Source organism: Hylobates moloch, unplaced genomic scaffold, assembly GCF_009828535.3.
Source record: "Hylobates moloch isolate HMO894 unplaced genomic scaffold, HMol_V3 SCAFFOLD_1, whole genome shotgun sequence".
Classification (NCBI taxonomy): domain Eukaryota; kingdom Metazoa; phylum Chordata; class Mammalia; order Primates; family Hylobatidae; genus Hylobates; species Hylobates moloch.
The window spans coordinates 63,182,348-63,195,277 of NW_026652276.1; the positions used below are offsets into that span (position 1 = coordinate 63,182,348).

Genomic DNA, 12,930 nt, shown 5'->3' on the forward strand with positions numbered 1-12,930 from the left:
TTGATGTTGATGCTATTCCTTTCTGTTTGTTAGTTTTCCTTCTAACAGTCAGGTCCCTCAGCTGCAGGTCTGTTGGAGTTTGCTGGAGGTCCACTCCAGACCCTGTTTGCCTGGGTATCACCAGCGGAGGCTGCAGAACAGCAAATATTGCTGCCTGATCCTTCTTCTGGAAGCTTCGTCCCAGAGGAGCACCCACCTGTACAAGGTGCCTTTGGGCTCCTACTGGGAGGTGTCTCCCAGTTAGGTACATGGGGGTCAGGGCCCCACTTGAAGAGGCAATCTGTCCATTCTCAGAGCTCAAACACTGTGTTGGGAGAACCACTGTTCTCTTCAGAGCTGTCAGATGGGGACGTTCAGGTCTGCAAAAGTTGTCTGCTGCCTCTTGTTCAGCTTTGCCCTGCCCACAGAGGTGCAGTCTATAGAGGCAATAGGCCCTGTTGAGCTGTGGTGGGCTCTGCCCAGGTGGAGCTTTCAGCTGCTTTGTTTACCTACTTAAGCTTCAGCAATGGTGGACGCCCCTCCCCCAGCCAGGCTGCTGCCTCGCAGTTTGATCTCAGACTGCTGCACTAGTAGTGAGCAAGGCTCCGTGGGCATGGGACCTGCTGACCCAGGCATAGGAGAGAATTTCCTTGTCTGCCAGTTGCTAAGATCTTGGGAAAAGTGCAGTATTTGGGCGGGAGTGTCTTGTTTTTCCAGATACAGTCTGTCATGGCTTCCCTTGGCTAGGAAAGGGAAATCGCCTGGCCCGTTGCGCTTCCTAGGTGAAGCAACTCCCCGCCCTGCTTCGGCTTGCCCTCCATGTGCTGCACTGACTGTCCAGCCGTCCCAATGAGATGAACCAGGTACCTCAGTTGGAAATGCAGAAATCACCTGTCTTCTGCATCAGTCACACTGGGGGCTGCAGACCGTAGCTGTTCCTATTCGGCCATCTTGGAACGGAAGATATTTTTTAATTATTTCAATAGTTTTTGGGGATCAAGTGGTGTTTGGTTACATGAATATGTTCTTTAGTGGTGATTTCTGAGACTTTGGTACATCCATCACTTGATCAATGTGCACTCAACTCAGTGTGTAGTCTGTTATCTCTCACCCCCCTCCCGCCCTTCCCCCTGAGTCCCCAGAGTCCATTATATCATTCTTATGCCTTCGTATCCTCATATCTTAGCTCCTACTTATAACTGAGAACATATGATGTTTGGTTTTCCATTCCTGAGTTACATCACTTGGAATAATGGTGTCCATCTGCATCCAGGTTGCTGTAAATGCCATTATTTCATTCCTTTTTATGGCTGAAGAGTAGTATTCCGTGATGTGTTTGTGTGTGTGTGTGACATTTCTTGCCAATTATCCCAGCACCATTTGTTTAGTAGAGTAGTAAGAGTGTCCTTTCTCCATTTTATGTTTTTTTTTGCTTTGTCAAAGTTCAGTTGGCTGTATTTGCCATATTTCTGGGTTCTCTATTTTGTTCCACTGGTCTGTGTGCCAGTTTTTATACTAGTTCCCTGCTGTTTTGGTAACTATAGTCTTGTAGTATAGTTTGTAGTTGGGTAATGTGATGCCCCCAGATTTGTTCTTTTTGCTTAGTCTTACTTTGGCTAAGCAGGCTCTTTTTTTTTGTTGTTCCATATGAATTTTAGGATTTTTTTTTTCTAATTCTGTGAAGAATGATGATGGTATTTTGATGGGAATTGCATTGAATTTATAGATTGTTTTTGGCAGTATGATCATTTTCACAATATTGATTCTATCCATCCGTGAGCATGGGATGTGTTTCCGTTTGTTTGTGTCTGTGATTTCTTTTAGCAGTGTTTTGTAGTTTTCCTTGTAGAGATCTTTCACTTCCTTGGTTAGGTATATTCGTTTTTTGTTTGTTTGTTTTTTTAGGCAGCTGTTGTTAAAAGGGTCTGAGTTCTTGATTTGATTCTCAGCTTGGTCGCTGTTGGTGTATAGCAGTGCTACTGATTTTTGTACATTGATTTTGTATCCTGAAACTTTATTGAATTAATTGATCAGATCTGGGAGCTTTTGGAGGAGTCTTTAGTGTTTTATTGGTATACAATCATATCATCAACAAACAGTGACAGTTTGTCTTCTTTACCGATTTAGATGCCCTTTATTTCTTTCTCTTGTCTGATTGCTCTGGCTAGGACTTCCAGTATTATGTTGAATGGAAATGGTGAAACTGGGCATCCACATCTTGTTCCAGTTCTCAGGGGGAATGCTTTCAAGTTTTCCCCATTCAGTATAATGTTGGCTGTGGGTTTATCATAGAAGGCTTTTATTACCTTAAGATATGTCCGTTCTATGCTGATTTTGCTGAGGGTTTTAATCATAAAGTGATGCTGGATTTTGTCAAATGCTTTTTCAGCATCTATTGAGATGATTATATGATTTTTGTTTTTAATTGTTTTGTTTGTGTGGTTATCACATATATTGACTGGTGTATGTTAAACCAACCCTGCATCCCTGGTATGAAACCCACTTGGTCATGGTATATTATCTTTTTGATATGCTATTGGGTTCAGTTAGTATTTTGTTGAGGATTTTTGCATGTATGTTAATCAGGGATATTGGTCTGTAGTTTTCTTTTTTTGTTATGTCCTTTTCTGGTTTTGGTATTAGGGGAATATTGGCTTCACAGAATGATTTAGAGAGGATTCCCTGTTGATATTGGAATACTTTCAGTCGTATTGATACCAATTCATCTTTGAATGTGTGATAGAATTCAGTTGTGAATCCATCTAGTCCTGAACTTCTTTCATTGGAAATTTTTAAATTACTATTTCAATCTTACTACTTGTTATTGGTCTTTTTAGAGTTTTTCTTTCTTCCTGGTTTAATCTAGGAGGGTTGTATATTTCCAGGAATTTACCCATCTCCTCTGGGTTTTCTAGTTTGTGTACATAAAGGTGTTCATGGTAGCCTTGAATGATCTCGGTTATAATAGCTCCCATTTCATTTCTAATTGAGCTTATTTGCATCTTCTCTCTACTTTTCTTGGTTAATTTCATTAATGGTCTATTGATTTTTGTTTATCTCTTCAAAGAACCAGCTTTTTGTTTCATTTATCTTTTTTGTGTTGTTTCAGTTTCATTTAGTTCTCCTCTGATCTTTATTTCTTTTCTTCTGCTGGGTTTGGGTTTCGTTTGTTCTTGTTTCTCTAGTTCTTTGAGATGTGAATTTAGATTGTCAATTTGTGCACTTTCTGACTTTTTGATGTAATAGGCATTTAATGCTATGAACTTTCCTCTTAGCACCATTGTTGCTCTATCCCAGAGGTGTTGATAGGTTGTGTCGCTATTCTTCAGTTCAAAGAAATTTTTTCCATCTTGATTTTATTGTTGCCCAAAAGATCATTCAGGAGCAGATTGTTTTAATGTATTTGTATAGTTTTGAGTATTCCTTTTGGAATTAATTTACAATTTTATTCTACTGTAGTATAAGAGAGAGTACTTGATATAATTTCAATTTGCTTAAATTTATTAGACTTGTTTTTTGGCTTATTGTATGATCTGTCTTGGAGAATGTTCCATATGTTCATGAAAAGAACGTATGTTCTGCATTTGTTGGGTAGAATGTTCTGTAAATATCTGTTAAGTCCATTTGTTCTAGGGTGTAGTTTAAGTCCGTTGTTTCTTTGTTGCCTTTTCATCTTGATGACCTGTCTAGTGCTGTCAGGAGAGTATTGTATTTCCCCAGCATTATTGTGTTGCCATCTGTCTCATTTCTTAGGTCTAGTAGTAATTGTTTTGTAAATTTGGGAGCACCACTGTTAGGTGCATATATATTTAGGATAGTGATATTTTCCTGTTGAACGAGCCCTTTATCACTATATAATGGCCCCTTTGTCTTTTTAAAGTGCTGATGCTTTAAAGTTTGTTTTGTCTGAATAGCTACACCTGCTCACTTTTGGTGTCCATTTGCATGGACTGTCTTTTTCCACCTGTTTATCTTAAGTTTATGTGAGTCCATGTGTGTCAGTTGAATCTCTTGAAGACAACAGATACTTGGTTGGTTAATTCTTATTCATTCTGCCATTCTGTATCTTTTAAGTGGAGTATTTAGGCCATTTATATTCAACGTTAGTGTTGAGATGTGAGGTACTGTTCTATTCATCATGCTGTTTGTTGACTGAATACCTTGGTTTGTTTTCATTGTGTTACTGTTTTTACAGGTCCTGTGAGATATATGCTTTAAGGAGATTCTATTTTGGTGTATTTCAAGGATTTGTTTCAAGATTTAGAGGTCCTTTTAGCAGTTCTTGTAGTGCTTGCTTGGTAGTGGCAAATTCAACATTTGTTTGTCTAAAAAATTCTTTATTTCTCCTTCATTTATGAAGCTTAGTTTTGCTTGATACAGAATTATTGGCTGATAATTATTTTGATTAAGGAGGCTAAAGATAGGACCCCAATCCCTTCTGGCTTGCAGGGTTTCTGCTGAGAAATCTGCTATTAATCTGATAGGTTTTCCTTTATAGGTTACCTGATGCTTTTGCCTCACAGCTTTAAGATTCTTTCCTTCATCTTGACTTTAGATATCCTGAAAACTATGTGCGTAGGTGATTATCTTTTTGCAATGAATTTCCTGGGTGTTCTTTGAACTTCTTGTAAGTGGATGTCTAGGTCTCTAGCAAGACCAGGGAACTTTTCCTCGATTATTCCCTCAAATAAGTTTTCCAAGCTTTTAGATTTCTCTTCTTCCTCAGGAACACCAATTATTTTTATGTTTGGTTGTTTTAACGTAATCCCAAATTCCTTTGAGGCTTGTTCATTTTTAAAAATTCTTTTTTCTCTTTTTTTGGATTTCATTAATTCGAAAGCCTTGTCTTTGAGCTCTGAAGTCCTTTCTTCTACTTGTTCAATTCTATTGTTGGAACTTTCCAGTGTATTTTGCATTTCTCTAAGTGTGTCTTTTATTTCTAGATGTTGTGATTGTCTTTTCTTTATGATATCTATTTCTCTGGAGATGTTTTCATTAATATTCTGTATTTTTAAAAATTTCTTTAGGTTGGTTTTCACCTTTCTCTGGCGCCTCCTTGAATAGCCTAATCAACCTTCTGAATTCTTTATCTGGCAATTCAGAGATTTCTTGTTGGTTTGGATCTGTTGCTGGAGAGGAGCTAGTGTGATCTTTTGGGGGTGTTATAGAACCTCATTTTGTCATGTTACCAGAATTATTTTTCTGGTTCGTTCTCATTTTGTTGGACTGTTTCAGTGGAAAGATCTGGAACTCAGGGGCTGCTGTTCAGATTCTTTTGTCCCACAGGGTGATCTCTTGATGTGGTGCTAGGGATGGGGCTTCCTGAGAGCCAGACTGCAGTGATTGTTATTGCCCTTGTAAGTCTAGCCACCCAGTGGGGCTACCAGGCTCCAGGCTGGTGCTGGGGAATGTCTGCAAAGAGTCCTGTGATGTCATCCGTCTTTAGGTCTCCCCTCTGTGGTTACCAGCACCTGCTCTGGTGGAGGTGGCAGGGGAGTAAATAAAGTGGACTCTGTGGGAGTCCTTGATCTTAGTTTTGTTTGGTGCTGGTTTTCTTGAATGCTGGTTATGCTGGTAGTGAAGGTGTCATGTGGACAGAATCAGGACCTCGGTTTAGCCAGAGTGTTGCAGGTGGTGGAATTAGCTGTTGTTTTCTTCTTTTTTGGAGCAGGGTTATTCTGTTGAGTTACTGTAATGGCTTGACTTGGTTGACCTCCAGCCAGGAGGTGGCACTTTCAAGAGAGTGCCAGCTGCAGTGGTAGAAGGTGGATATAATCTTGCCCCACATTGGCCAGGATGAGTACTTTGGTTTCTCCGGTTTGGTTGTGGCCATAGAGCTCCCAAGAGCTTTATCTTTTGTCTTTGGCTACCAGGGCAGATAGAGCAAAACCATCGGCAGGATTAGACTAGTCTGAGCTCCAACTCTCTTTGGGTGGGGGTTTCTGTGGTCACTGTGGGGGATGGTGGGTGGTTCTCAGGCCAATGGAGTTATGTTCCAGGGGGATTATGGCTGCCTCTGCTGCATCATATAGATCACCAGGGAAGTGGGGAAAAGCCAGCAGTGACAGGCCTCACCCAGCTCCCATACAGTCAACAAGGCCAGTCTCACTCCCACCTTGCCCCCACCAACCACACTGAGTTTGTATCCAGACAGCCAGAGAGCAGGGCTGAGGTCTTGCCCTCAGGTACGAGCCTTCACATTGAGAAAACAAGCAGGCTGTCAGGTCTCTCACCTCCCTGCCTGCCTGCCTGCATGGTCAGCTGTGGCTTCTTTGCTTGTATCTGCACTTCCTGTTTGCCCCCTACTCCCTGGATTCTGCTCAGGAAAAGTTTGTGCTCAGTTACAATTACTACAGAGTTCAGCTAGGAGCATCCTTCACCCTGTGGCCCTTCCCCAATTTCACCAGCTGCCTTACCTTCCCTAAGGGACCTCTGTGAGATGAGGTCAGGAATAGCTTCCCTGAGCTCATGCTGGGGACCAGCAGTGCCTACAGGGCTCTTCCAACTGCTTCTTCTCCTTTTATGTTTCACATAGCTCCCTAAATCCATTTCAGCTCTGGGTAAGATTAAATTCTTCTCCCACGATCTGGATTTTTGGGTTCCCCAGTGGGGATGTGTGTTCAGAGGCTGACTTTTCCCCCTCTCAGACTTTGTTGATTCACAGTTTTTCAGCTGTTTTGTGGTGTTTGCAGCAGCAAGCCACTTCTTTTGAAGGGTCTGTGAACTCTTCAGTTTTGCTGTTATGTTCCTGTGGTCATTCTTGGAACAAAAGTTAACAATATGTGTCTCCAGATGCTGTACTGTCTGTCCAAGTGGGAGCTGCACATTAGTCCTGTCTCCTATTCGCCATTTTCCACCTTTATGTTATTTAACATTTTATTGTGGAGATGGTGGTGGTGTTGGTTGTATTTTGCAAGCTTTTTCCTTTATTTATTTTGTACATTATCTATTTAAATTTTTCTATTAGATACTAAGATAACCAGAAAGAGAAAGATTTTTGTTTTTTTTAATGACTGTGCTAAACACTTGAAAAACTGGAGCAAATAACTTGAAAAATTAAATTAAATTTGACCTAGTGGTACAGTAATAATTATTTTTTCTTACCCTTCTTTTTTGTGACAACAGCGAAAGAGATTGATGGAAAGGAGACTCTAGAAGGGAGGAAGATACAGAGTAAATACAATTGTTTTCATCTCTTGACTGCTTTACTTTTTATCTATCAGTTCATTTGATCTTGGCTTATACACCCACAAAACTGTATTTCTCTTTAGTATTACTTTAAGCTACATTTGTATCACTTTCAAGATATTCTTCAAACAATTTTAAAAAGCTGTTTAATTTTTTTCAAACCCAGTATCTTACCATGCTGAAGTGGTTGTGTAAAGGAAAGTTTGGATAAAGCACCTATCTCTCAGGAGATAGTGATGAAATGAAAGATTGCTTCTGGATATCATAGTTTGCCAAAGTAAATCTAGACCAAGAGACTAAAACCATTTTCCTTTTCCCTTTTAGGAATGTGGAGAATGCAGTTGTGAAAAATTCAATTTTAGCATTTGATGGTGTAAAATCAATAATTTGACTTGGAAATCTTCAATAATATTAATAGATTTTATCCATGAGTCACCTGCATCTATCATTTCTTATGCCTTGTCTTAGGGATTCCAGATGTTCCTGTTTCTTGGATGCTGTTTAGTTAGGTTTGACTATGGCAAGGGTTAAAATCTCAATGTATTGATGTGCATTTTTATTCAAATTAAATGGCAACAGAGTAAAAAACAAAAAAAGCCTTAAGTGATTGGAGACTGTCTACTAAACTCTCAATTTTAGTTTTGCTTCTTCTACCAACTTTCTCCACTGATTAAAAGAGGAGCCTATTTTAGCCAACTTAAGCAGAAAAGGGATTTATTTTGTATAATTTACAGAATTGATGAGAAGGATGGAGAAATAAATTCAAAAAAATAGGAAGGAATTAAAGACAGCTGAGAATTTGTCTCTGCTCATATACCATAAGGAAAATCCGGTTAGGAAGCCAGTTCTGTTTCTGTGACTGTTGTCTCTGTATCTGCATTTCTTCCTCAAGGTTGAATTTTTTTTTTTCTGGGGGAGCATCCCATGGACAACTGAGATCAGTAGTTCTCTTGTTTCTAGCTTTCAGGAGTCCCTGAGGTCAAAACTGTTTTTTATAATTCTTAGGTTTTATTTGCCCTGTTTACTGTGTTGACATTTGTGCTGACGGTGTAAAAGCATTGGTGAGAAAAAGTGCTGGTGCCTTAGCATGAATCAAGGCAGTGGCATGTCTGTATGCATGTCAACCTAAAAGGAAGAAGCTGAGACAAAATTAATATAAGTAGAGCGTTTTTTTTTTTTGGCTAAGCTCAAGGACTGCAACCTGGGAGCATAAATTCAAATTGTCCTGAACATGCACTTTGATTAGTAGCAGTTAGAAGTAGATTTTTAAGGGCAAAAAAAGTTGTTTGTCAGGAATTCTCATTGGTTCACAGAAATAACATTGATTAGTGATTGGCTTTACATTGTTAAGCTATAAGGTATGGGTTATGGCAAAAAAGTTGTCAGAAATTCTCATTGGTTCACAGAAATAACATTGGTTAGTGATTGGCTCTACATTGTTAAGCTGTAGGATGTGGGTTATGATGTCTGATGGGGCATTATTAGATTTATTTATAGCTACTTAGGGCAATAGCAAGCAGTTTCAGAAGATGAATACACCGCTCAAGACGTGGAGTAGGGCATGATTGTGGTCTCATTTTAGTGTCTCTCTTGGTCTGATAATTAAAAGGACTTGCATTCCTCAGATAAAAGTTTTCTTTTTTCATCTGTACACACACACACGTGTGTGTGTCTGTGTGTGTGTGTGTATGTATGTAACTTTTCATTGACAGTATTTCTCATATCAAATGTGTGAGTTTTTTCTTCACACCAATCAATTCTCCAGCTCTCCAGATACCACCTGGGCATCCTACAGCCCAATTCAATTCTAGCAGTAAGTTCCTGGAGTTATCAGATCCAGGGTTTAAGGGCTCAATCCCACAAGACTGTCCTCACTTTATTTATTTGTTTCTTTTTATTTTTTATAGACAAGGATCTTGCTATGTTGCCCAGGCTGGACTCAAGCTCTAGGGCCCAGGCAGTCCTCCCACCACAGCCTCCTTAGTAGCTGGGACTACAGGCTCAGGCTGTCTTCACTTTAGATGCCATTGCTGGGCTGTCCTCTGTTTAGATGCCAGGCACAAGTATTGGGTCCCCAGGTTACCCACACTTCTGTCTGACTTGGCTACAAATCAAGGTTCTCATCACTCACAACCCTTTCAGGTTTGATAATCCACTAAAACAGCTCACAGACTTCAGTAAGACAATTTACTTATGATTACTGGATTATTATAAAGGATACAACTCAGGAACAGCCTACAGAAGAGATGTTTATTGCAAGGTATCAGGGGAGGAGGCATGGGGACCTTTCATGGCCTCTCTTGGTGTGCTACCATCTCAGCATCTTGATGTGTTCACCCACCTGGAAGCTCTCTGAACTGTTCCCCTCTCCTTTTTTAAAAAATAGAGTGGGGTTCTTGCCATGTTGCCCAGGTTGGTCTTGAACTCCTGGGTGTCATGGGTGCTACTGCCTGGGGCCAGCTTTGCAGTTTTTAAAGGGATTTACCAGGACAGTTGTAGGTAAAGAAAAGCAGATTTATTAGCGAAAGTATAAAAATATGCTGCAAGATTGCAATGGGCAGCACAGCAGAGAAAGGGTTGTCTGCCAAGAGGTGGGGGCTGGAGGGAAATTGTATAGAGTCATGCTGCAATGGGGCTATCTGCAATTGTGATTAACCATCTATCAGAACAGTTGTTCATTGTTTCCCATCTGGGATCACCCCTTCGTCGTTGTTGCTTACTTATCAAGACTCCACATCTCCCCCACCCCCTCTGACAGAACAGCAGTGACAGATCTTTGGCAATGGGGTGGAGGTCTCATCTTCCAGCTACTTCCTGGCATGCCTAGGGCATGGTGTAGACCCCACCTGTGGTTGTTGGTTTGTCAGGAAACCCTGTGGGTCATTGTCCCAGATTGTGGGACTTAGGATATTGGATCTTTCTGGAGGAAGGGACTCATCAGAGAGGGGGAGCATGTCAAGATGAACCTGGTGACCAGCTGAATCCAGGGGAGATTCGTAAAGGTAGCAGGCATCTTTGGGGAGAGAATGATTCCATTCACAGTATCATTTGAAAGTGAATCTGTTGAATTCTAGAAGGTAAAATTTTGTTTTTTAAAGCCATTGACCAAAAAGGGAGACAAACCTTTTGCTTTGTGACTGTTTTTCCTTATTGGAAACCCATTTAGGTAACCTGAAAATTAAACTCAATGAAAAAGTGTTTGAATTTAATTAGACACAGAAAGTGCGTGTTCAGCAGGGGAATACATGACTCTTAGGAACAGCATAAGTTTTTTTTTGATTACATTGAGAATTTAGACATATCAAGAAAAGCCAAGGGTCCAGAATTAAGTTATGTTAGAGGAAAACATTGCTTAAGTTTTTTGACCTTAAAGTTGAAACATTAAAATATTATGCTAATGTTTAGCATTAGGCCATAATAACAGTTAGAATTGGAGGAGAATGTGACAGGAGCTGACAAAAACTGGGGAGTGTTATTTTATTAGGCCTTCTTTAAGGGAGAAAAAGCAGAAAGTAGCGGGACACAGCAAAAGTTAAACTGAGATGATTCTGAGAAGTTTTAAAAATAAACGTTACAAAATGAAAAGTAAAACTTCTTGCAGTTTTATTAAGAACAGATTAATACCTTAAGAAAACCTTGTTTTAACATGGGGAGAGGCAATGTTAGAAAGACTATCCTAAATAATTCCCTTTCAGTTATGACCAACTTAATCACATACAAAGTTCCTTTCATAAATTTCCCTTTACAAACCTTCTTATGACTTACACAGCCTATATTTGACATGCTTGGACTTTGTGACTTGTCCTAAGCCTTCCTCTTTCTTAAACAACCAGTCATTCTATTTTAGGACAAGAATTTACCATACAAGATTTTTTTTCCCATATAAAGTCTTTTTTTTTTTAAAAAAAACCTTCCTTTCCCAAAATACCTTTTTACCTTTATAACCTTCTTCATGTCTCTCTTATTCCCTGGTTCCTTTTACCTTGTTTTATATATAACCTTTAAGTAACCTTTGAATTAGACAAAAATTATTTTCCTTTTGTTGTGAAGTTAAGGTTTGCATTTCATTTGCTGTGTGAGTTCTGTGAAGGAGGATCAAATGAGGAGGTAATTTACATATGGTAGAAGTTATCCCCTCTTAAGAGATTGTTCAATTAGGTTTCTTGCTAGGGCTTGTTTGAATAAGTGTGGGCTATATTTTACACCCCTGAAGTATGACTATCTAAGTTGAAGTTTCTATTTAGTCTGTTTTCACACTGCTATAAAGAAATACCTGAGACTGGGAAATTTGTAAACAAAGGAGGTTTAATTGACTCACAGTTCTGCATGGCTGGGGAGACCCCAGGAAACTTAACAGTCATGGTAGAAGAGGAGGCAGACACCTTCTTCACAGGGTGGCAGGAGAGAGAAGTACAGAGGGCAGGGGAAACTGCCATTTATGAAACCATTAGATCTCTTGAGAACTCACTATCACAAGAACAGCATGTGGGAACCAGCCCCATGATGTAATCACTTCCCCCACTCTACATATGGGGATTACAATTCTTTTCCTCAAAACATGGGGATTGAAGATGAGATTTGGGTGGGGACACAAAGCCAAACCATATCCAGTGGCCTGTCCTTCTGCATCAAGAACACTTACTTGGAGAAGTGTCCTTAGGACAATCTGGAATGGGCTGGAGGCTTCTAAAGCAGCCAACAGTTAAGCCTGTCTCTTGTTCTTGCATTTTTCTTTCTCTGTAGCTCTGGTCCCCTTATTCTGTTCTCAATTATTGAAGAACTTGAAGGCTGTGTCCAGCAATGTTGGGAAAGTAGTTTGTGGTCTCTGATCTAGCTTTTGGAGTTCATGTCTAATGTATGGGGATGCCTGGCTGATAAACAGCTATGACAGTGAGGACTTCTGGGCTCTGGGGGTTCATGTTAGTGTATTTTCTCATAGCCTCAGCCAGCTTGGTATAAAATAGGGCTGGGTTTTCATTTGACCCCTGTCTTATTTCCCTTAGTTTGGCATAATTTACAGGTTTTATATGGCCTTTTTAATGCCCTGAATCAGGCAAGTGATCATGTGATTATGACGTTTCCTGCTGTGGTCTCCCTCTTGATAACCCCACCTGGGATCAGTGTAAGGCATTGCAGTTCTCCTGGGGGTTTGGGGCCAGACTCCTGGGGCTTTGGGGTATGCACTTCATCTGCTCACCTTTGAGCCAGAGACCATGTGTGGCGTTTTTCCTCATGGGTGCAACAAATGGTAAAAATAATATACATGTCCTGCCAGGTGAGGTAGAAGGAAGCAATAGTCCTTTAAATTTCTTCATGAAATGAGGAGGGCTCCTACTGAAAGAGCCAAAGCTTAGTTTTTATTTGGGAAAGATCAGACATTAGGAAGGGAACATGGACTCTGATGGTGCCTAGATCCCCATTTGCCATGTCCTGGAGCAGCAGAACTTTTTCTGAGGCCAAAATGGGATCATAGGTGGCCTCTGACCTAGTATGAGAAGGGGAGTAGAATCCCTGATAAGGAGGAGGCACTGGAAAACAACATCAAAGGTTGGGATGTTGAGGGGAAGGTGAGAAAGAGGGAGCAGATGGAGTGGGTGTAATTGAATGTGAAGGTGGTTTGTTAGGGGAAGAAGGTGTGGCCTCAACCCATCCAGCTAGCTGGGGAGAACGGGAGAGAGTAAAAGAAAGGCCATCCAAAATGTCAAAAGAGTCAGTGCGGCCAGAGAATATAGTCATGCACATTCAGCAGATTTGGTGGAGATC

The 12,930-nt window shown here is 40.3% G+C and overlaps 1 protein-coding gene across 3 annotated transcripts in view; it reads left to right on the plus strand.

The window, feature by feature from the left end:
- The window catches only part of SESTD1 (SEC14 and spectrin domain containing 1), a 151,453-nt gene that overhangs the window by 51,678 nt on the left and 86,845 nt on the right, over positions 1 to 12,930 (plus strand). The gene's annotated exons all lie outside the window — the stretch shown is intronic.